A 22,664-nucleotide genomic window follows, 5' to 3' on the forward strand; every position below is an offset into this window, starting at 1 on the left:
ATTGAAAAAGTCAGTAACCCTTTAAATCAAAAGGCAAGGGTAAAAGGACCCAAGGCTTTGAGCATTAATGGATAGGAGGGCCCAAAGGAATAAAATCCTGGCCTAAGCGGCTAAACCAAGCTGTCCCTAACCATGTGCTTGTTGCGGAAGGTGTCAAGTGAAAAGCTTGAGACTGAGCGGTTAAAGTCGTGGTTCAAAGCAAAAAGAGTGTGCTTAAGAACTCTAGACACCTCTATCTGGGGACTCTAGCAAAGCTGAGTCACAAGCAACGGTTTCAGTTTGGTGTTGTGATGAGCGGATATTTTATACGCTTTTTAGCATCACTTTCATATAATTTTTAGTAGTTGTTATTTTGGTTTTATTAAGTTTTTATAGGTTTTAGTGTTAAATTCACATTTTTGGATTCTACTATGAGTTTTTGTGTTTTTGGACAATTTCAGGTAATTTCTGGCTGAAATTGGGGAGTTAGAGCAGAAGTCTGATTCAGAGACAAAGAAAGCACTGCAGATGCTGTCCAGATCTGACCTGCCTGCATTCGGAAGATCTGACCTTATCTGTGGCGTTTTGAGTAGGATCATTGATAAATCCCATTTGTAGGGTTTATCTTGTGATGAATTTAGAGCATTTTGTTAACCTTTCCGTACATTTATCCAATGAAATAGCATGGTTTTACAACTTCTCCTTTAATTGTGCTTAAGTGTGAAAACATGCTTTTAGGACTCAAAATAGCTAAATTTAATTCACCTTGATTCCATTAGATGCCTTGATATATTTGTTAAGTGATTTCAGATTTAGGAGGCAAAGATTGGATCAAGGGAATGAAGGAAAAGCATGTAAAAATGGAGAACTCATAAAGAAATGAAGGAATCGCAAAAACTGTCAAGCCGACCTCTTCGCACTTAATCGGCCATAACTTGAGCTATAGAGGTCTAAATGATGCGGTTCCAGTTGCATTAGAAAGCTAACATCCGGGGCTTCAAAATGATATAAGATTTGTCATAGTTGCATTTCGCATAGAGACGCGCACGCACACGGTACGCTTACGCGCCGATGGGTGCATATAATTCACTTAGTCAAACACGTGGCCAGCGATTTTAGAAGCCTTGTGGGCCCAATCCAACTCATTTTTTATGCTATTTAAGCCAAAGATTGAAGGAGAATTAACATACTTTCACACATTAGTTTAGTTTAGTTTAATTTTTAGAGGAAAAGTTAGTTTTAGAGAGAGAAGCTATCACTTCTCTCTAGGATTAGGAATTAGGATTAGAATTAGTTCTTAGATCTAGGTTTTAATTCATGCCTTCTTTTACTTTTGATTCTCAATTCTTGTTGTTACATTCATCTTCCTCTATTCTTTTGTTGTAATCTCTTCTATTTTGTTTCCATGCTTTGTTGTAGATCTACTTTTGTTCCTTCTCTTCTCTTTCAATTCAATTAGAGGTAATTCATAATAATTGTGTTCCTTTTTATTGTTGTTATTGATTTCTTACAATAATTGTTGTTAGATTTCATTGTTGTTATCTATATACTATGCTTTTCTTTAGTTCCTTCCAAGTGTTTGATAAAATGCTTGGTTGGATTTTAGTGTAGATTTTGTTCCTCTTGGCCTAGGTGGAGTACTTAGTAATGCTTGAGTTAGCCAATTCCTTTGTTGATTGATAATTAGAGGTTGCCAATTGACTTGGATACCACTAAAGCTAGTCTTTTCCCTGGGAGTTGGCTAGGACTTGTGGAATCAATGCAAGTTGATTCATCCACTTGACTTTCCTCCATGGTTAGAGGTTAACTAAGTGGTAGCAATGGATAATTGTGGTCACAATTGAGGAGGATAACTAGGATAGGACTTCTAGTTCTCATTCCTTGTCAAGAGCTTTTCTAGTTGTTAGTTTATTTTCATTGCCATTTACATTTCATGTCTAATATCTCAAAAACCCCAAACATAGCTCATAACCAATAACAAGAACACTTTATTGCAATTCCTAGGGAGAACGACCCGAGGTTCAATACTTCGGTTTATAAATTTAGGGGTTTGTACTTGGGACAAACAATTTTTTTGTATGAAAGGATTATTGATTGGTTTAGAAACTATACTTGCAACGAGAATTCATTTGTGAATTCTAAACCGTCAAAAGTCTAATCATCAAACCGGCGCCGTTGCCGGGGATATGCAATGGTGTTATGTTATTGGTTATTGTACATATGTTAATATTGTGAATAGATTTGTCTTTTGCTTATTTCTAGTTTTTGTTAGATTTATTTTGTTTTTCCATTATGAATTCTCACTTTGGCTATGAGTTTGGTCCTAATTGTATTGTAGGAAATGTGAACTTCAATGATGATACTCATTATGGATGGAACCAACAAAGATAGGAGGAGCCTCAAGGAATTGATCACCCCTATTGGCAACTGATAACAAGTCATCTTAGCCTAGTTTCACTAGCCTTTTTCTTTGTTTTTATTAGGTTTTATGCACTTTCTTGTATTGTAAGCAAGTAATTTGGAGTGGAATTGCATGATTTCTTTGAATCAATTAACCACCCTTTAATTGATATTAAATCATGAGGTTTAAACCAAATTTAATTGATAAATAATTGATTTATAAACCTTGCGAATTTTGTGATACTTTGATTGGTTGATTTGATTACTTGTAGGTGAAGAAAGAAGAAAATAAGAAAATCGTGGCTTAAGAAGCGTGCCCAAGGAAAGAGAAAGCATGGCAAAGGGAAGAAAAAGCGTAGCAAAAATCAAAGAAGAGTGAAAGCTAAGTTGAGAAAGCAAACTGAGCTTCACAAGAACAAATGGGTGAAAGCAAGACACCAAGCTCAGTTCAATTAGTTAACTGAGCACTAAAGAAAGCAAGGAAACAACATGAAGCTCAGTTCACTAAGTGAGCTTTATCGGACTCCTTCAAGAATTAATTCAAAGCAAAATCCCAAGGAGTGAAGCCTCAAGGTGTCGAACTCATGAACTCAAGGAAGGCAAGGAACGCTCCTTGCAAGGAAAATCAAGAAGAAATGGCCAAAATGCTTCCTCCAAGATTCGAACAAGGAACCACACGCTACTTAGCTTGTAAGGAAATTAAGCCAAGGTGAATTGGCTAGGATTCGAACCTGGGAGCTCATGCAAGACAAGGAGAGGAGCGCCACTTTTATTTCAAAGAAAATGAGCCAAGATGGCTCTCCTAAGGTTCGAACCAAGGAGCTTCATGAAAGGGCAAGGAGGAGCGCCCACTCTTCCAAGAAAATTTGCTTCAGACTTCCTCCACCAAGAGTTGAACCTGGGACCTTGAAGACAAGAGCAAGGTGCACATGGAGAGCTCAGTTGGTTTTCCCAACTGAGCACTACTCCTCCCCATCTCCCCACACTTTGGCGCACAACTTTGACACACCAAGGGGCTATGATGCGCACAAATGACACGGCTAAGGAAGTCATGACGGGCACTTTTGACACGGCCAGGACATGGAGAGCTCAGTTCAAAATTTCAACTAAGCTCTAGTGTCACGCAACATGACCAAGGGAGGCTGGCGAACCAAAATTGACAAGCAATGCATGTTGGGCACTCAGTTTGCTATTTGAACTGAGCTTGCCCCTGGGAGGTGCACTTGGGCCAAAAATTCACAAAAAATCCAATTTAATTCATTTCTTCACCAAATTTGAGAGCCCATCCAAATTCTAAAATCCAAGAATAGAAAGTGTATAAATAGGAGTTAGTTTAATTTAGTAGGGGACTTTTTAGAGCTTTTTTACTTTTTACAAAACTTTTACTTACCTTTGAATTTTCTGTTATTTTGTAATTGGGAGCTGAGTTCTTAGAGAATTGGGGAGGAGAATTGATCTCTCTTCTTCCTTGTTCTTGCTTGAACACTCTTTATTTTTCTTGCTTTAGATCTTGGGTGGAGAATTGAAGAACTACTATTTCAATCTCACCTTGAGATCTCTTGTTTACTTTCTCCGCATAATTGAATTTCCATTTCTGTTTACTGCTTCATTCTTCTACTCTTTCTGTAATTTACTTTTCTTTATTTCTTTTGCAATTGTTCTTGTTGGATCAAGGAAGGATTTGAGATCTAGACTTGTTTTCTAGTCTCTTCCACTCCTGAGATCTTCAACCTCTTTTAATTTGCTGCAATTAAGCACAAGTCATTTTCTGTTTTACTTTTCAAAGCATTTTACTCTTCTGTTTGAGATCTACTTCAATTCAATTCATCTTATGCCTTTCTTTTGCTTGTTTAAATTCTGCAATCCCAATTCCCAATCCCTTTTATGATTCAATCAATTTACATTTCTTGCACTTTAAGATTCAGCCATTTATATTTCTTGCAATCTAAGTTTCTGCAATTCACATTACCTGCATTTTAAGATTCAGCACTTTTACTTCTTGTTCTCTTTAATTTACTGCAATTCTTCCCTCTCCCTTTACAATTTATGCAATTTAGTTTCTGCCAAATATGAACCACTCAACCAATACTTGATTCGCTTGACTAAATCACCCACTAAACTAAAATTGCTCAATCCTTCAATCCCTGTGGGATCGACCTCACTCATGTGAGTTATTATTACTTGATGTGACCCGGTACACTTGCTGGTGAGTTTTGTGTTGGATCGTTTTCCACACATCAAGTTTTTGGTGCCGTTTTCAGGGATTGAATTAGATTAACAATGATTAAGTGAAGTGAAGATCTAGATCTAGCACTTTGTCTTCTCTGTTTCTTTAATTTTTGATCAACACACTAACTGTTTGAATTTTTGCTTAAGCCAAGTTCCTTGCCAAGTTTTACCCACCTCAAAGAGTTATTAGATTGAAGATTGAAGTGCAAACATTCACACAAATGGATGCTGAACCCTTGTATGAGGCATGGAAACGATACAAAGCTCTAATCAGGAAGTGTCCACCGGGAATGTTCAGTGAGTGGGACAGATTGCAGAATTTCTATGAAGGCTTGACATTGAAATCTCAAGAAGCTTTGGATTATTTAGCAGGAGGCTTTTTGAAACTCATGAAAACGGCAGAGGAAGCCCAAAACCTCATTGATATGATGGCCAACAACCAATATTTCTTTGCTCACCAAAGGCAACGCCAACCATCACAGAGGAAAGGAGTGATGGAGTTGGAAGGAGTGGACTCAATCCTAGCTCAAAACAAAATGATACAGCAGCAAATTCAATAACAATTTGAGCAAATGGCCAAAAGGATAGATAACCTCCAAGTTGCAGCAGTCAACACAAGCCAACCATCATCCACATGGGGGCAAAATGAAGAAACTCAAGAGGAGCAACAGCAAGAACAAGTCCAGTACATGCACAACCATAATTCTGGGCCAAATGAAGTCTATGGTGATACTTACAACCCCTCTTGGAAGAACCATCCCAACCTCAGATGGGGAGACAATCAAAATTAAACTCAACAACCATTGCAAAGAAACTCAAACCAAAGCAGTTGAAAAAACACAAACCACAACAACCAACAAAACAATAACCAAAACACATACAGAAAACCACAAAACACCTACCCTAACTCTAACCATTATCCATCCAATAACCAAGCCACCAACCAAAACACATACCCTCAACCCTCAACACTCCACAATCAACCAACTTCATAAGACTCTCAAAGGATTACCAATTTAGAGATCTTAATGGATAAACTAATGAAGCACCAAGAGATGACAACAAAGAATCAGGAGGCTTCCATGAAAAATATGGAGAGGCAAATTGGATGGATTTCCAAGCAACTTTCCATGGAGAGACTAGCAAGCTCACTCCCAAGTAACACCATTCTGAATCCAAAGGAGGAATGCAAAGCCATACAGCTGAGGAGTGGTAAAATCTTGGTGAAAAATGAAGAAGTAACCAAGAAGTCAAAGGAAAATGAAAAGAAGCAGGGTGAAAAAGAGGAAGCCAATGATGATGATGCAACAGCAAACAAGCAAACTTCAGAGTAGGCTCAAGAAAATGAGGAACAGCCAAGAATTTCAAGAAAGGGAAAGGAAATAATTGAAGAGCCAACTAAGGACCACAGGCAGGAAGCTAACTTCACACCTCCACTACCATATCCCCAGAGATTCAACAAGGAAGCAAAGGATCAACATTTTCATAAGTTCCTTGAGACTTTAAAGAAGTTGGAGATAAATATCCCTTAGCTGAGGCACTGGAGCAAATGCCCTTATACGCCAAGTTCTTGAAGGAGCTGATTAACAAGAAGAGAAGCTGACAAGAAAATGAAACGATACTGCTCACTGAAGAATGCAGAGCATTAATTCAGAAGGGACTTCCCCCTAAACTCGAAGATCCTGGTAGTTTCTTTTTACCTTGTGCCATTGGTAGTATGACCATCAATAAGGCAATGTGTGACTTAGGGGCTAGTATCAATCTGATGCCTTCCTCTCTAGTGAAAAAGCTGTGCATACAAGAAGTGAAACCAGTACAGATGTCTTTAGAATTGGTGGATAAGTCAGTAGTATGTCCAAGGGGTGTGATTGAGAATCTTCTAGTTAAAGTAGACAAATTCATCTTCCCTGATGATTTTGTGGTCTTAGATTCAGATGAGGATGATGGTGATTCAATCATTCTGGGAAGACCATTCTTGGCCACTGCTAGGGCCATTATAGACATAGAGAAAGGAGAGTTGACCCTCAGACTGCATGAGGAGAGTGTCACCCTGAATGTATTCTCAGAAATAAAGTCCATCGATGGAAAAGAAGACTGCATGGAAACTAACAAGGAAAACTTACAGTGGAAGGAACGAATAAACAAGACAATCAGCAGCTACCTCCCAAAGCAAGAAGTAGACAATACAGCATGGCGAGAAGAGAAAGAAACTGTGCAGAGCAATGAAAAAACTCAAAAAGACGTGGAGGTGTCAGTCATCAAGAAGAGGACTCCCTAAGTGAAACCCATTGTCAAAGAAGAAGCATCAGTAAAAAGAAGGAAGAAAAACAAAAAAACTAAGAAGGGGTGGAAGAACAAAAAGATTCCAACAGAGGGGCTCTCTAAGGGAGATGAGGTACAATTGATCTACCAACAACTGGGGGCAAACCAACAAGCTGATGACTACTATACTGTCAGCAAAATACTCTCACTAGAGCATGCCGAAATTGAACATCAAGGAACAAGGAAGAAGCTCACAGTCAGGGGGGACAAGCTGAGACACTACAGTCATCAACCACCATAAAAGAGGGATTCACTGTCAAACTAATGACAATAAAAGAGCGCTCCATGGGAGGCAACCCATGATTTAAGATTATGCTTGTTTTTGAATTTAATAAATTATGATCACCTTAGCATGACTTTGAATTTTATTAGACATGTTTGAAAGATGCATACATTATTTTGAAATACATACCAAACTTCTAAGTTTGGTGTGCCTTGCAGCGCACAAAAATTATTTTTTTTAAGCATTCTTAGATCATATGCTTAGTCATTTCCATGAAGTATATGACCAAATATTAAGTTTGGTGTCTGCACATATACCAATTTTCAGAAGGATCAATTTATGTTCATGAAATCAAAGTCATGCATAGATGAATCATATATTGCTTCATTTTAGGAATTAATGTTAGAAAATAAATTAGAACTCATAAGGAAGGTATCAATTGTGACAAAGTGCTCACTTTTGACATTGACCCTTTGGCAAACAACAAGTTTGGTGTTCACCAAACCTTGGTTCACTAAGTAAGGGACACAATTGATCCTCCATGAGTTAGAAACATAATAAATGGGCTGAGTCTGCATCACTACAGTATCGAATCCTGTCCTGAACCGCACCATTTTGTTGCTTTGATTTGATAGGAAAAAAAAGAAAATTTAGAAAAGGACAAGAAAGAAAGGATCACGGCTATGACAAGCCAAGTGAGAAGTGGTCACATGTGCCTAGTAAAGCGCACCCCTTGGAAAGCAAAATCTGCATGCATGCACCATTGGACACCAAAAAAGCATGCAACCAATAGGAAGGAAATCCTCATCAAGCTTCAACAATACATGCAGGCCATTCATTTCATGAGTTTTCTATATTATTCAACCCAATCCTCACCCTTCATCATCATAACCGAATTCACTCCTCTCTTGTGATCTTGTTGGGAAACTTGGAAACCTTATCCATAAATAGCCTCCAACACATCATAAAGAACACTTTCATACAGGCCACTCTCACTCAAAGCACACAATTTCTTCCTTCTCTTCACAATAAGACCAAACATCACTCCAAATACAACCCTACTTATCTCTTAATTACACACATATTCAATGGCTCTTTCGAGCTCAAGGAGATGACTAGGAAAGGAACCAATGGTGACAGAACCACCATCCTATGACACAAAGAAGTTCAAATCCCAATTTCATGAAGCAAGATACAATAGGCTCATGAAAACAAAGCTTGTCATTCCTGAAATGGGGTTCAAACTGAGGGAGGGAGAATACCCCATTATGCGACAAATCACCAAGGAAAGAAGATGGGATCTTCTGTGCCGTCCTCTCACTGATATTAGTGCTGTGATGATAAGGGAGTTTTACGCCAATGCTGTTAAGGAGAACGAAGACAGCCCATCATACAAAAGTTATGTCAGAGGTGTTGAAGTGGACTTTAGTCCACCATCAATCACAAGAGCTCTAAAGTTGAGAACCATAACTTACGATGAGCTTAGCTATGAAGATAGACTGTGTGGTGATAATGACCCTGATGAAATATTGGAAGGGTTATGTATTAAAGGAAGAGACTGGGAAAGAGACTCAAAGGGAATCCCGAGTTGTCTGAAGAGATTTGATCTCAGACCTGAGGCAAAGGGGTGGTATGAGGTGGTAAGGGGATCAATACTCCCCACAGCGAATACCTCATCAGTCATAATCAAGAGAGCTCTTCTGACATACTGCATCCTACATGAGGGGGGAAATTGACCTTGCCCAACTCATAGCAGACAGTATCCAGGAGATGGCTAAAAACACATACAAATCGGGTAGGCTTGGGCACCCAAGCACGATCCTGAGATTGTGTAACAAAGCTGGAGTGCTCTTCGAAGATGAAGATACAGAGAAAGTGAGAGGAACCAGAGGAATTACAAAGAGAAAAATGGAAGGTCTTAATGAAGAGGAGGAGGAAGATCAAGAGGAAGAAAGAACTCACAGAAGAAGAAGGTCACACAGGAGGGGCGAACAAGCTCCGGGTATCATAGATATGAGTCAATTGCAGGAAGTTCTTGAGGGAATATCACAACAAAATGTGAGAGCACAAGAACAGTATTCAAGGCAACAGGAGCTGTATCTGCAACAACAAGAGCAATATCTAGTGCACCAAAAGCAGAATGAAGCTTGGCAGCACAGAATGAAAGAAAGACAAGAGAGTTGGCAAGAACAAATGATGACCCAACAACAAGAATTCCAAGCCAATATTCTTGAAGGGCAGAAGGAACAAACAGCAAATCTTAAGGAATCATATGACAAAATGTTCCTGACTCAAGCCAAGTATGGGGAATATACTCACAACTTGTACCAGTAGAAGAATATTCATCACACCATTGGAGAGGTTAGATATGTGCAACAAACAGAGAGTAATGAGGATATGCAAGCAAGGTTGGAGTACTTAACCCGCAGCCTGCCAACACTAAATCCACAAATCATACCATTCGAGCAATGCCAAGAACTTAGAGACCGCTAGGGAGCAAAGTCTCACCGCTTTACCCAGGTAACACTTCAAAGATTAGAGGAAGTTGGGCTCTCTGGTCTCACAGATCCTGTCTGGGATAGAAGATGTCCCCGTGAAGAAGCTGAAGATTTTACAAAGAAGAGGAAAAAGAAGAAGCGAGAATCCAGCAAATCTAACAGAATGGAAATGCCTGACAAATAAAGGTGGTGAAGTTCTTTCATAATTTCAATAAGGAAGATGCATGTCTGAAACATGACATGCCTCCAATTGCGTTATATTCTGTAGTTTTGTTTATTTGCATCAGTAGTTAAAAATAAATAAACCATCTGCACAATAATTATCATCATTCATTAACTTGAATACTTAATTTTGTTTCCCCTTGCTGTTTGAATAAAAGAAAGATGTTTAATCTAGAAAATCAATTGTTCAATGTTGCAAAAGTTAGAATGAAAGTTAGTGGTGGTGTGTGTTTGATTCAATTGTTAGATCATAGAATAAATGCTGCAGAATGACTTGTTACTTGAAGCTCAAGCCAGTTTGCTGCTATGATCCCTCAATTAATGAAAGCCCCTTGAAAATAAACCAAAACAAAAAGAAAGAAGAAAGAAGAAAAGCCAAAAGTTGGCAAAGAAAAAAAACAATAAGGCTAGACACCAATAGCTTGGACCCTAGGACATATGCCTGTGGTGTTTGTGTACTAGGATATGCTTGGACAAGTAAGTTCTAAGGAGTATTTTAAAACATGGCAACTTAGATCAACTGATTTGGGATTGCCAACTGAAAGTCCACAATAAAGAGCAACCTAGCTACAAAACAGTTAGTTATCCAAAGAGATGCTGGACATTAATGATCCTAGAAAGAAAAGGTGAGCCATGTGTCTGTGGTGAAGAAATGTTGAGTGAAAGTAAGCCAAAGGCCACTACAACATTTGCCACCAAGCCCTCAATAAATAATAAAATCTGTAATACAAAAGAAAGAAGAAAAAGCTAACAAGGGAAATAAGCAAAAAGGTGAGGAATTATAGCAGCAATCTTGGTGAACCCTTAAGAAAACAGGGTTTGTTTTGACAGCAAGTAATAAATGAGCTACTTTTGATCTGCATAAAACCCCATAAACCAAATTCAACTATATGCCTAATAAGGACATGCATACTTCTCTATTTCATTCTATCTTTTCTTATGTTTAGTGCTTGCTTGGGGACAAGCAAGTTTTAAGTTTGGTGTTGTGATGACAAGTCATCTTAGCCTAGTTTCACTAGTCTTTTTCTTTGTTTTTATTAGGTTTTATGCACTTTCTTGTATTGTAAGTAAGTAATTTGGAGTGGAATTGCATGATTTCTTTAAATCAATCAACCACCCTTTAATTGATATTAAATCATGAGGTTTAAACCAAATTTAATTGATAATTAATTGATTTATAAACCTTGTGAATTTTGTGATGATTTGATTGGTTGATTTGATTACTTGTAGGTGAAGAAAGAAGAAAATAAGAAAAGCGTGGTTTAAGAAGCGTGCCCAAGGAAAGAGAAAGCGTGGCAAAGGGAAGAAAAAGCGTAGTAAAAATCAAAGAAGAGTGAAAGCTAAGTTGAGAAAGCAAACTGAGCTTCACAAGAACAAATGGGTGAAAGCAAGACACCAAGCTCAGTTCAATTAGTTAACTGAGCACTAAAGAAAGCAAGGAAACAACATGAAGCTCAGTTCACTAAGTGAGCTTTATCGGGCTCCTTCAAGAATTAATTCAAAGCAAAATCCCAAGGAGTGAAGCCTCAAGGTGTCGAACTCATGAACTCAAGGAAGGCAAGGAACTCTCCTTGCAAGGAAAATCAAGAAGAAATGGCCAAAATGCTTCCTCCAAGATTCGAACAAGGAACCACACGCTACTTAGCTTGTAAGGAAATTAAGCCAAAGTGAATTGGCTAGGATTTGAACCTGGGAGCTCATGCAAGACAAGGAGAGGAGCGCCACTTTTATTTCAAAGAAAATGAGCCAAGATGGCTTTCCCAAGGTTCGAACCAAGGAGCTTCATGAAAGGGCAAGGAGGAGCGCCCACTCTTCTAAGGAAATTTGCTTCAGACTTCCTCCACCAAGAGTTGAACCTGGGACCTTGAAGACAAGAGCAAGGCGCACATGGAGAGCTCAGTTGGTTTTCCCAACTGAGCACTACTCCTCCCCATCTCCCCACACTTTGGCGCACAACTTTGACACACCAAGGGGCTATGATGCGCACAAATGACACGGCCAAGGAAGCCATGACGCGCACTTTTGACACGGCCAGGACATGGAGAGCTCAGTTCAAAATTCCAACTGAGCTCTTGTGTCACGCAACATGACCAAGGGAGGCTGGCGCACCAAAATTGACAAGCAATGCAAGTTGGGCGCTCAGTTTGGTATTTGAACTGAGATTGCCCCTGGGAGGTGGACTTGGGCCAGAAATTCATAAAAAATCCAATTTAATTCATTTCTTCACCAAATTTGAGAGCCCATCCAAATTCTAAAATCCAAGAATAGAAAGTGTAAAAATAGGAGCTAGTTTAATTTAGTAGGGGACTTTTTAGAGCTTTTTTACTTTTTACAAAACTTTTACTTACCTTTGAATTTTCTGTTATTTTGTAATTGGGAGCTGAGTTCTTAGAGAATTGGGGAGGAGAATTGATCTCTCTTCTTCCTTGTTCTTGCTTGAACACTCTTTATTTTTCTTGCTTTGGATCTTGGGTGGAGAATTGAAGAACTTCTGTTTCAATCTCACCTTGAGATCTCTTGTTTACTTTCTCTGCATAATTGAATTTCCATTTCTGTTTACTGCTTCATTCTTCTACTCTTTCTGCAATTTACTTTTCTTTATTTCTTTTGCAATTGTTCTTGTTGGATCAAGAGGATTTGAGATCTAGACTTGTTTTCTAGTCTCGTCCACTCCTGAGATCTTCAACCTCTTTTAATTTGCTGTAATTAAGCACAAGTCATTTTCTGTTTTACTTCTCAAAGCATTTTACTCTTCTGTTTGAGATCTACTTCAATTCAATTCATCTTTTGCCTTTCTTTTGCTTGTTTAAATTCTGCAATCCCAATTTCCAATCCCTTTTATGATTCAATCAATTTACATTTCTTGCACTTTAAGATTCAGCCATTTACATTTCTTGCAATCTAAGTTTCTGCAATTCACATTACTTGCATTTTAAGATTCAGCACTTTTACTTCTTTTTCTCTTTAATTTACTGCAATTTTTCCCTCTCCCTTTACAATTTATGCAATTTAGTTTCTGCCAAATATGAACCATTCAACCAATACTTGATTCGCTTGACTAAATCACCCACTAAACTAAAATTGCTCAATCCTTCAATCCATGTGGGATCGACCTCACTCATGTGAGTTATTATTACTTGATGCGACCCGGTACACTTGCCGGTGAGTTTTATGTTGGATCGTTTTCCACACATCAGCAACAACCTCCAAATACTTATAGGTATAATTCACATCCTAATGCATGTCAATTCAATGGCTATGGTGAATCCTTTTTGGATAATCAATCAACACCATCATATGCCTATGACTCTTATCCTCAACATGAATCTCAACCATTCTCACGAGCCTCTCATTACCAAATACCTCCCTATGACCCATATCCACTGTATGACCAATCACCCATACCATATTCTTATGCCCATTATGAGCAAGAACCTCTAGAACCACCACAACCTTATCATGACTACTACCATGAACCACCTCGATACACACCATCTCCTTACCCCTACCAAGAAGAGCCACCTTCCTACTATGAACCCTCTCTCCCAATTGATGAACCTCTCTATCCACTCCAAATCCCAATAGATGATTCTCTCACCTTGCTACTTCAAGGCCAAGCGGACATGCAAAGAAACACCCTAGAGTTTGTGACTAACTTGACCAAAGTGGTGCATACTTTAGCCTACCAATGCTTGAATATTCAAGGTGCTTCCATAGCAACATGTGAAGAATCAATTGAAGAGCATAGTATGAAGGAGAGATTGGAAACCCCGGTGGGTGATGAGGGATACCACTTTGTGTTAGAACAATTGGAGGAGCCTATGATTGTTGAAGAAAAGGAAGAAGTGGTTGAAGATTTAGGAGATGTTGAAATTCCATGGGAATGTAGCATCATAGAGCACTCTTCCAAGAAGCTTGATATTGATGTTGAGGAGGGTGCGCAACCTCCAAGGCATATCATAGTTGGAGATAGGAAAGAGGCTTATCAAGAAATGGATTCAACCATAGGTGAATTTCTCTCTACAATGGAATCCTCTCCCATTGGACATGAAGTTGAAATTATAGAGGAATGTACACAACCTCTCATACCCTTGGTGAGCAATGAGAAAGAGAGCAAATCGGAAGAAAGCTACCAAAGGGAAAAAGTTGAATTGATGTATATCGAAATTGAAGAATATGAAGAGGTTGATCAAGAGATGAATTCATTCATCAATGAATTCCTATCCAAAATTGAATCACCTCTCATTGGGCAAGAAATTGAAGTTCTTGAAGACAACACCAAGCCAAGTGATAAAGGGGAAAAGGTTAAAATTGAAGAAGCTTGCAAAGAGGTGGAAACAATTAAAGAAGAGCCTAAAGAAGTAGACCTCGCATTGTCTAAGTGTGGGGAGGTCTCCCTCCCCAAGTCACCATCCAACACAATATTCAAGTGGGTAAAATTCTTATCCCTAAGCTTTACTTTCTCACTTGAATATGGTTTGATTGAAAATGATGGTCAAATTAGAGCTCTTTGTAGATTAAAAGTAGAAGAGAGTTGTGTTGTGGTTGGAAACATCACTCTAAGTTCATGATGGTTGCATTCTCAAAGTTGTATAGTAATGATTGGTGGAGAACCAAATTGCATGGGTCTAGGAAGTTATTTGGAACCTTCTATGAGAATTCTAAGGTCATGCCACCCGGATGGAATGATGATGACCAATTTGGGGACGGGTGTCAAAACAAAGTGTGGGATCCCGAATTGCACAAGGAAAATCAAATTTGGGAGCCCATGGTTTGTGAAGAACTCCATCCAAGCTTGAAGATATTAAAATTGAAGAATGGAGCTTATTGGAGATTCAAGCATTGGTGGATGTTCAAGTATAGTTTCAAGCACAAGCCACCTTGAGAGGAGCTCTCTATAAGTCCAACTTAAGGACAATAAAAAAAAAGTGCTAGGTGGGAGACACCCCACCATGGTAAAATCTTTCTTTTTTTCTCTTTTGCGCATATTGGTTAAAATAGTTTAATTTCATGTTTTAATTGATTTGTTGAGTTTGTTTGGTAGTTTAGTATCTTAAATAAGGTTTTATGGTGTTTTGGTAGTTGTTTGGAGGTTTGGAATGCTTGGATTGGTGCAAAAACATAGAAAAATTTTGAAAAAAAAAAACAGAACACCATCCGCGCGTACGCGCACTACGCGCGTACGCGCACTACGCGCGTACGTGTGCATCAAGCATTTTCGCCTATCCGTGCACACGCGCCATGTATGCGTACGCGTGGATTGAGAAATTCCACCCCCAAGCCCAAAACCCGAGAGTTGTGCGAACGATGCGCGCGCATTGGGCCTTTCGCACAAAACCACTCGCGCGTATGCGTACATGACGCGTACGCGTCACTCTCGAAAAAAAAAAGCCATCGATGCGCGCGCGCCATGCGCGCTTACGCGTGGATTTGCACCCTGTTTTTCTCCTTTCTCCTTTCTTCTTCTTTCTTCTTTTCTTCTTCTTTCTTTCTACCTTTCTTCTTCCTCTCTTGAAAAAAAAATTTTAAATAAAAAATAATAATAAATAAATAAATAAATAAAATACAAAAAAAATAAAAAGAAGAAATTTTTTTTCTTTTCTTCCATTTTCTTTTATTGTATTTGCTTACTTTCATTCATTGCATTTTAATTTTGATTTTATAGCTTGTTGTAATTTTCTTTTTTTAAGTTTCTTATTTTAATAATGATGTTGAATTTTCTTATTCAATCGTTGAGAATTTCTTGCATTTTTTTGGTGCCTCTTGACTTGTTTGTTATTGTTGGGTGATGAAACTTTTAAATCAATGCTTAATCTTGTATGACTATTGTGTCTTTGTGCATTGATATGACCTCATATTGCCTTTCATGACCAACTTTTTCTTATGTGAACTTGATGCTCAATATGCTCTTCATGCTTTGATTTTACTCTTGCATCAAGTGTTAGTTCATATGCCCTTTGCCTATATTATTTTCTCACTTACATGTTGTAGCTACCATGTAGTGAGAACCTTACCCTTATTTGGCATTAACCCCCGCCTATGTTCTAATTGCTTTCATATCTTTGTTGTAGGCTTAATTTTCTTTCTTTTCTCTCCTTTTAGGTTGGCCACCAAGAAAGGAGGAAAAGGAAAAGCTTCGAGATGGGGTAACGAACAAGTCATCCGCACAACCTTTCGGAGAAGCTCATCAATTGTAGCAACCCATCCACCTTGCTCTTCTTTGCATGCACCGAGGACGGTGCAATCTTCAAGTGTGGGGAGGTCGTTCGACCGATCTCCATGGCTTTCTCCTTTCTTCTTCTTTCTTCTTTTCTTCTTTTTTCTTTCTACCTTTCTTCTTCCTCTCTTGAAAAAAAAAATTTAATAAATAAATAAATAAATAAAATACTAAAAATTTTTTTTTCTCTTTTCTTCCATTTTCTTTTATTGCATTTGCTTACTTTCATTCATTGCATTTTAATTTTGATTTTATAGCTTGTTGTATTCCTTTTTTTTTAAGTTTCTTATTTTAATACTGGTGTTGAATTTTCCTATTCAATCGTTGAGAATTTCTTGCATTATTTTGGTGCCTCTTGACTTGTTTGATATTGTTGGGTGATGAAACTTTTAAATCAATGCTTAATCTTGTATGACTCTTGTGTCTTTGTGCATTGATATGACCGAATATTATTTTTCATGGCCCACTCTTTCTTATTTGAACATGATGCTCAAGATGTTCTTCATGCTTTGATTTTACTCTTGCATCAAGTGTTAGTTCATATGCCCTTTGCCTATATTATTTTCTCACTTACATGTTGTAGCTACCATGTAGTGAGAACCTTACCCTTATTTGGCATTAACCCCCGCCTATGTTCTCTTTGCTTTGATATCTTTGTTATAGGCTTAATTTTCTTTCTTTTTCTCTTCCTTTAGGTTGGCCACCAAGAAAGGAGGAAAAGGAAAAGCTTCGAGATGGGGCAACGAACAAGTCATCCGCACAACCTTTCGAAGAAGCTCATCAATTGTAGCAACCCATCCACCTTGCTCTTCTTTGCATGCACCGAGGACGGTGCAATCTTCAAATGTGGGGAGGTCATCCGACCGATCTCCCTAGGTTACAATTTCTTTTTCAACAGTGAAGTTAGCTAGATGTTGCGTTGCATGATAGGTTGCATGTTAGTTAGAATTTTTATATATTCTATCACTTCTTTTTATGCTAGGACTACTTGGTTAGGGTGATGATTGCTTTTCCAAGAAAATTGTTTTAGGGCACCCTACCAACTTGAAAAATTTTTGGTTGAACTTGCTTGAAAGAATTTATTTTGGAACATGGTTTTTGAGCTAAGAACACAAGCATGTGAGATTTGAGCCTAATGGTGTGGTTACATCTTATAACCACTCATTTTCCCTTCTTGTGTGCATTATTCTCTTTCTATGATTGTAATCTTTGATTTGTTTGATTCTTTATGTCCATTATTTTGTGTATTCATGCATTTATATGATTGAGGCCATCGTTTCATTTAGCTCACTTACCCAAATAGCCTTACCTTTTATCTTCCATTGTTAGCCAATTTGAGCCTACGATTAACCCACTTGTTCTTAATGTAGCACATTACAAGTCCTAAAGCGAAAAACAATAAAAGTCCTTATTTGGATCTTTGATTGGCTTAGGCTAGTGTGTGTGTGTGTATCATTCAAGTGTGGGAATCTTGGGACATTGAGAGAATAAGAGGGTAGTTTTGTATTTTTATTGAAATTATTGGAAATTGGGTACATGCTCATGTATTGATAAAATGTATAGACCTTATGCATTGATGTTCTTGTATATAGTTTGAAAGAAAGAAAGAAAAAATAAAAATAAGAAAAACAAAAGAAAAAGAAAAAAGAAACAAAAAGAAGAGCATGGAAAAGAAAAGAAAAAAAATAAAATAAAAATAGAAAAAGAAAGAAACAAATAAAAAGAAAGAAATAAAAGGGGACAAAAGGCCCCAAAACAAAGCTCAATAAGGGTCAATGCATAAGTGTTGTGAAATGAAAAGAAATACATGAGTATGTGAAAAAGTGAGAAAAATGGGTAGTTGGGTTAGCTTTGAAATTGTATAGGATGTCATAGGTTAGGTGGGAGTTTAAGCTTATCAAAGATTCAAATTTCAAGCTCATTTGACCAAATATGCATCCTTACCTTGACCCTAGCCCCATTACAACCTAAAGAAAAGACCTCATGATACTTGTATGCATGCATGAAATATATGTTGATTGTTAGAAGAAAAACAAATCTTAGAAAGCATGATTAGGGGAGAATTGAGAGAATCGACCCTACACACTTGAGCGACTAGAGTGCAAACACTTCCGGTGAGGGTTCGATGCTCCATCCCTTGATTCCCAGCTTTCATGAGCGTTCTTCTTGCAAGTCTACTTGAACTTCATTTTGATATTTAAATTGGTAGGATTCATGAGTCATCACAGGACCTTAACCCTACTTGTGCATGTATGTCTTGGAGATTGATTTATTTTTAACCAAGTAGGTAGAATCATTTTGCATTTAGTTTTATTCATATAGGTAGATGCATATAGTTTAGGTTGCATTTATATTTTTTCACATTGAATAAATGTTGATACCCTTTGCTTTCTCTTGGTTTAAGCATGAGGACATGCTTGGTTTAAGTGTGGGGAGGTTGATAAACCCCATTTGTAGGGTTTATCTTGTGATGAATTTAGAGCATTTTGATAACCTTTCCTCACATTTATCCAATGAAATAGCATAGTTTTACAACTTCTCCTTTAATTGTGCTTAAGTGTATGGTGTGCGAAATCGTGATCATTCCTTCCTTGGTAACGGCGCTAAAAACTCAATACGCACGTTCATGTTCTTAATTCTGTTTCACAACTTCGTACAACTAACCAGCAAGTGCACTGGGTCGTCCAAGTCCACTTTATTAACCTCTAACTATGAAGGTAAGTTAAGTGGACAAATTAATTCCAATTTTCAATCAACAATGAGTTTGATAACTCAAGAGTTACCAATGTCTCAACCAAAGCCAAAAGAGAAGAAATTCCACTTGAATGAAAATAATTTGGATAAACACAGGGCATTAATAAATTAAAGAGAGCAATCATAAGTCTGAAATACTTCGAATTATATTGAATAAAATGTTCAAATCATAACATGGGAATTCATAAATTAAATTGGAAAAATAAATAAAAATAAAGAACCTAGGATTGAGAGTCACTCCTAAAACTAAGAGAAATTCTAAATCCTAATCCTAAGAGAGAGGAGAGAACCTCTCTCTCTAAAAACTACATCTACTCCTAAAATTGTAAATATGAGAGCCTCCTTATGAATGGATGCATTCCTCCACTTTATAGCCTCTAATCTGTGTTTTCTGGGCCACAAACTGGGTCAGAAACAGCCCAGAATTCGCTGGTTGCGAATTCAGATTCGCTGATTTTCGTCACTTACGACGCGGGCGCACGGATCACGCGGTCGCGTCGCCTAGCATCAGGGGAACTATAACATATTATATATCAAATCAAAGCCCCAGACGTTAGATTTCCAACACAACTAGAACTGTGTCGTTTGGACCTCTGTAGCTAAAGTTATAGCCGTTTGAGTGCAGAGAGGTCAGGCTAGACAGCTTAGCAGTTTCTCCAACTTCTTGTATTCCTTCCATTTTTGCATGCTTCCTTTCCATCCTCTGAGCCATTCCTGTCCTATAATCTCTGAAATCACTTAACACACATATCAAGACATCTTATGGTAATAAGAGAAGATTAATATTAGCAATTATAAGTCCAAAGAAGCATGTTTTCAATCAAAGCATATAATTAGGAAGGTAAATGTAAAACCATGCAAATAGTATGAATAAGTGGGTAAAGAGTTAATAAAAACCACTCAATTGAGCACAAGATAAACCATGAAATAGTGGTTTATCAACCTCTCCACACTTAAACACTAGGTTCATGTTCTTAATTCTGTTTCACAACTTCGTACAACTAACCAGCAAGTGCACTGGGTCGTCCAAGTAATAAACCTTACGTGAGTAAGGGTCGATCCCACGGAGATTGTCGGCTTGAAGCAAGCTATGGTCACCTTGTAAATCTCAGTCAGGCGGATTCAAATGTATTAAGAGATTATAGTTTACTAAAAGATAATTAAAATAGGATAGAGATACTTATGTAATTTATTGGTGAGAATTTCAGATAAGCGTATAGAGATGCTTTCATCCCTCTAAACCTCTGCTTTCCTGCTGTCTTCTTCCAATCCTTCCTACTCCTTTCCATGGCAAGCTGTATGTTAGGCAACACCGTTGTCAATGGCCACCTGTCCTCTCAGTGAAAATGGTCCAATGCGCTGTCACTGCATGGCTAATCATCTGTCAGTTTTCGATCATACTGGAATAAGATTTACTATCCTTTTGCATCTATCACTATGCCCAGCACTCGCGAGTTTAAAGCTCATCACAGCCATCCCTTCCCAGATCCTACTCGGAATACCACAGACAAGGTTTAGACTTTCTAGATCTCGGGAATGGCCATCCATGGGTTCTAACTTATACCACGAAGACTCTAATAGCTCGGACTCGGTCCCCTGTATTAGATATCTAAGAGATACTCATTCTAGCTTGTTTGCATGTAGAACGGGAGTGTTTGTCAGGCACGCGTTCATAGGTGAGAATGATGATGAGTGAAGAACTGAAGATTGATGGTTTAGAGGTTATGGAAACTCTCGTTGTAAGTATAGTTACTAAACCAAGCAATCAACCTTTCTTATATCAAGACATCTTATGGTAATAAGAGAAGATTAATATTAGCAATTATAAGTCCAAAGAAGCATGTTTTCAATCAAAGCATATAATTAGGAAGGTAAATGTAAAACCATGCAAATAGTATGAATAAGTGGGTAAAGAGTTAATAAAAACCACTCAATTGAGCACAAGATAAACCATGAAATAGTGGTTTATCAACCTCTCCACACTTAAACACTAGCATGTCCTCATGCTAAGCTCAAGAGAAGCTATAAAGAAATGAAGAGGAATGGTAGAATGTATGAAAATGCAACCTATGAATGCAACTACATGCTAAATGCTTTTACTTACTTGGTTAAGAGTAAATAAGTTCTCCAAGAATAAATATGAACTGGATTTCACTAATTTAAATCATAAAAATGAAGTACAAATAGACTTGCAAGAAGAAAATAGCTCATGAAAGTAGGGAACAAGGAATTGAGCATCGAACCCTCACTGGTAGTGTATACACTCTAATCACTCAAGTATTTTAGGTTCGATTCTCTCAATTCTCTACTAACCTTGCTTTCTAAGGCTTGCTCTTCATCTAACAATCAACATAAATTTAATGCATAAATACACAAATCAAGAGGTCTTTTAAGGGTTGTAATGGGGTTAGGGTCAAGGTAGGATTGTATTTGGCCAAGTGGACTAAAATCTGAATCCTTAATTAACTTAAACTTTCCACCTAACTTAAACAATCCATGTAATCATAATACAAATCTAACTATCCATTAACCATGTTTTCCACATATTCATGCATTCTAATTTCAAGTACAATTCATATGCATTGTTTTCAACATTTACTTTGGGGCATTTTGTCCCCTTTTTCTTATTTGCTCTTTTTCTTTTCTTTTTCTCCTTTATTTTTCTTTTTTTTATATTATTTTTTTCTTTTTTTTTTCAATGCATATGATTAAAGTATTGAATGCATGAACATATTCTCAACATTTTTTTCACCTTTTCAGAAAATTCTAACATACTCAATTCTCAAACCAAATGTTTCCAAACCCAATTTCCCACACTTAAATTATAAGTACTTTCACTAGTCTAAGCTAACTAAGGATTCAAATTAAGGACATTATTGTTTTCTGCTTAGAGTTAATGATGTGCTAAAGTAAAGAACAAAGGGGGTAAAATAGGCTCAAATTGGTTTGCAAAGGATAATGAAAGGTAAGGCCATATGGGTATGTAAGCTCAGTGAAACAAAGGCCTCAATCATGTAAGTGTATGCATACATCAAATAATGGAAATATAGAATTAAGCAAGACAAAGATTACAATCTTAGAGAGAAAAACACACGTCAAAAATAAAATATTGGTTGAAAAATGCAACCAATTCAAATAGGCTCAAAATCTCACAGGTTTTGTGTGTTCGAGCTCTAAACCATGTTCCAATATAATATTTCTTCAAACAAGTGTAACAAAAAATTTTATTCAAATTAGTGAAATACTTTAAAAGGTTTCTTGAAAAAGAAAATATTACTTCAACCAAGTGGTAAAATATGCACGAAAATCAAACAAATATGCAATTAATCATGCAAATGCAACAATGAACAAGAAAATAAAATATTGGTGTTTGAGACAGGAAAGTACTAACCCATGGGGATCGGTATCGACCTCCCCACACTTAAAAATTGCACCGTCCTCGATGCATACTGAGATGTGCAGGTGGACGGGTTATTTCAACTGTTGCTTTTCTCTAAGGATTGTGCAGATGGACTTGTCTGTCTCCCCATGTAAACTGTCTTCCGCTTCCCTTCCGGGTGGCCATCCTGAAAGAAAAAGGGAAGAAGAGTAACCCAAAAATAGAGATAAGAAAATAAAAGAAGTATGGGTTAATGCCAAATGATAAGGGTCTCATTTACATGAAAGCTTCAACATGTAAGTGAGAAAACAATAGAAGCCATGGCATACCAATGGTGCAAAATTTGCAACAAAGGGGAAGAGTGTGGGTAATATCAATATAAGTACATGTCAATGCAAGAGGAGTACAAGTATCATAAAAATTAGCATTGATTTAAATAAT

This window comes from Arachis ipaensis, chromosome B10, assembly GCF_000816755.2.
Source record: "Arachis ipaensis cultivar K30076 chromosome B10, Araip1.1, whole genome shotgun sequence".
In the NCBI taxonomy this organism is placed as follows: Eukaryota; Viridiplantae; Streptophyta; class Magnoliopsida; order Fabales; family Fabaceae; genus Arachis; species Arachis ipaensis.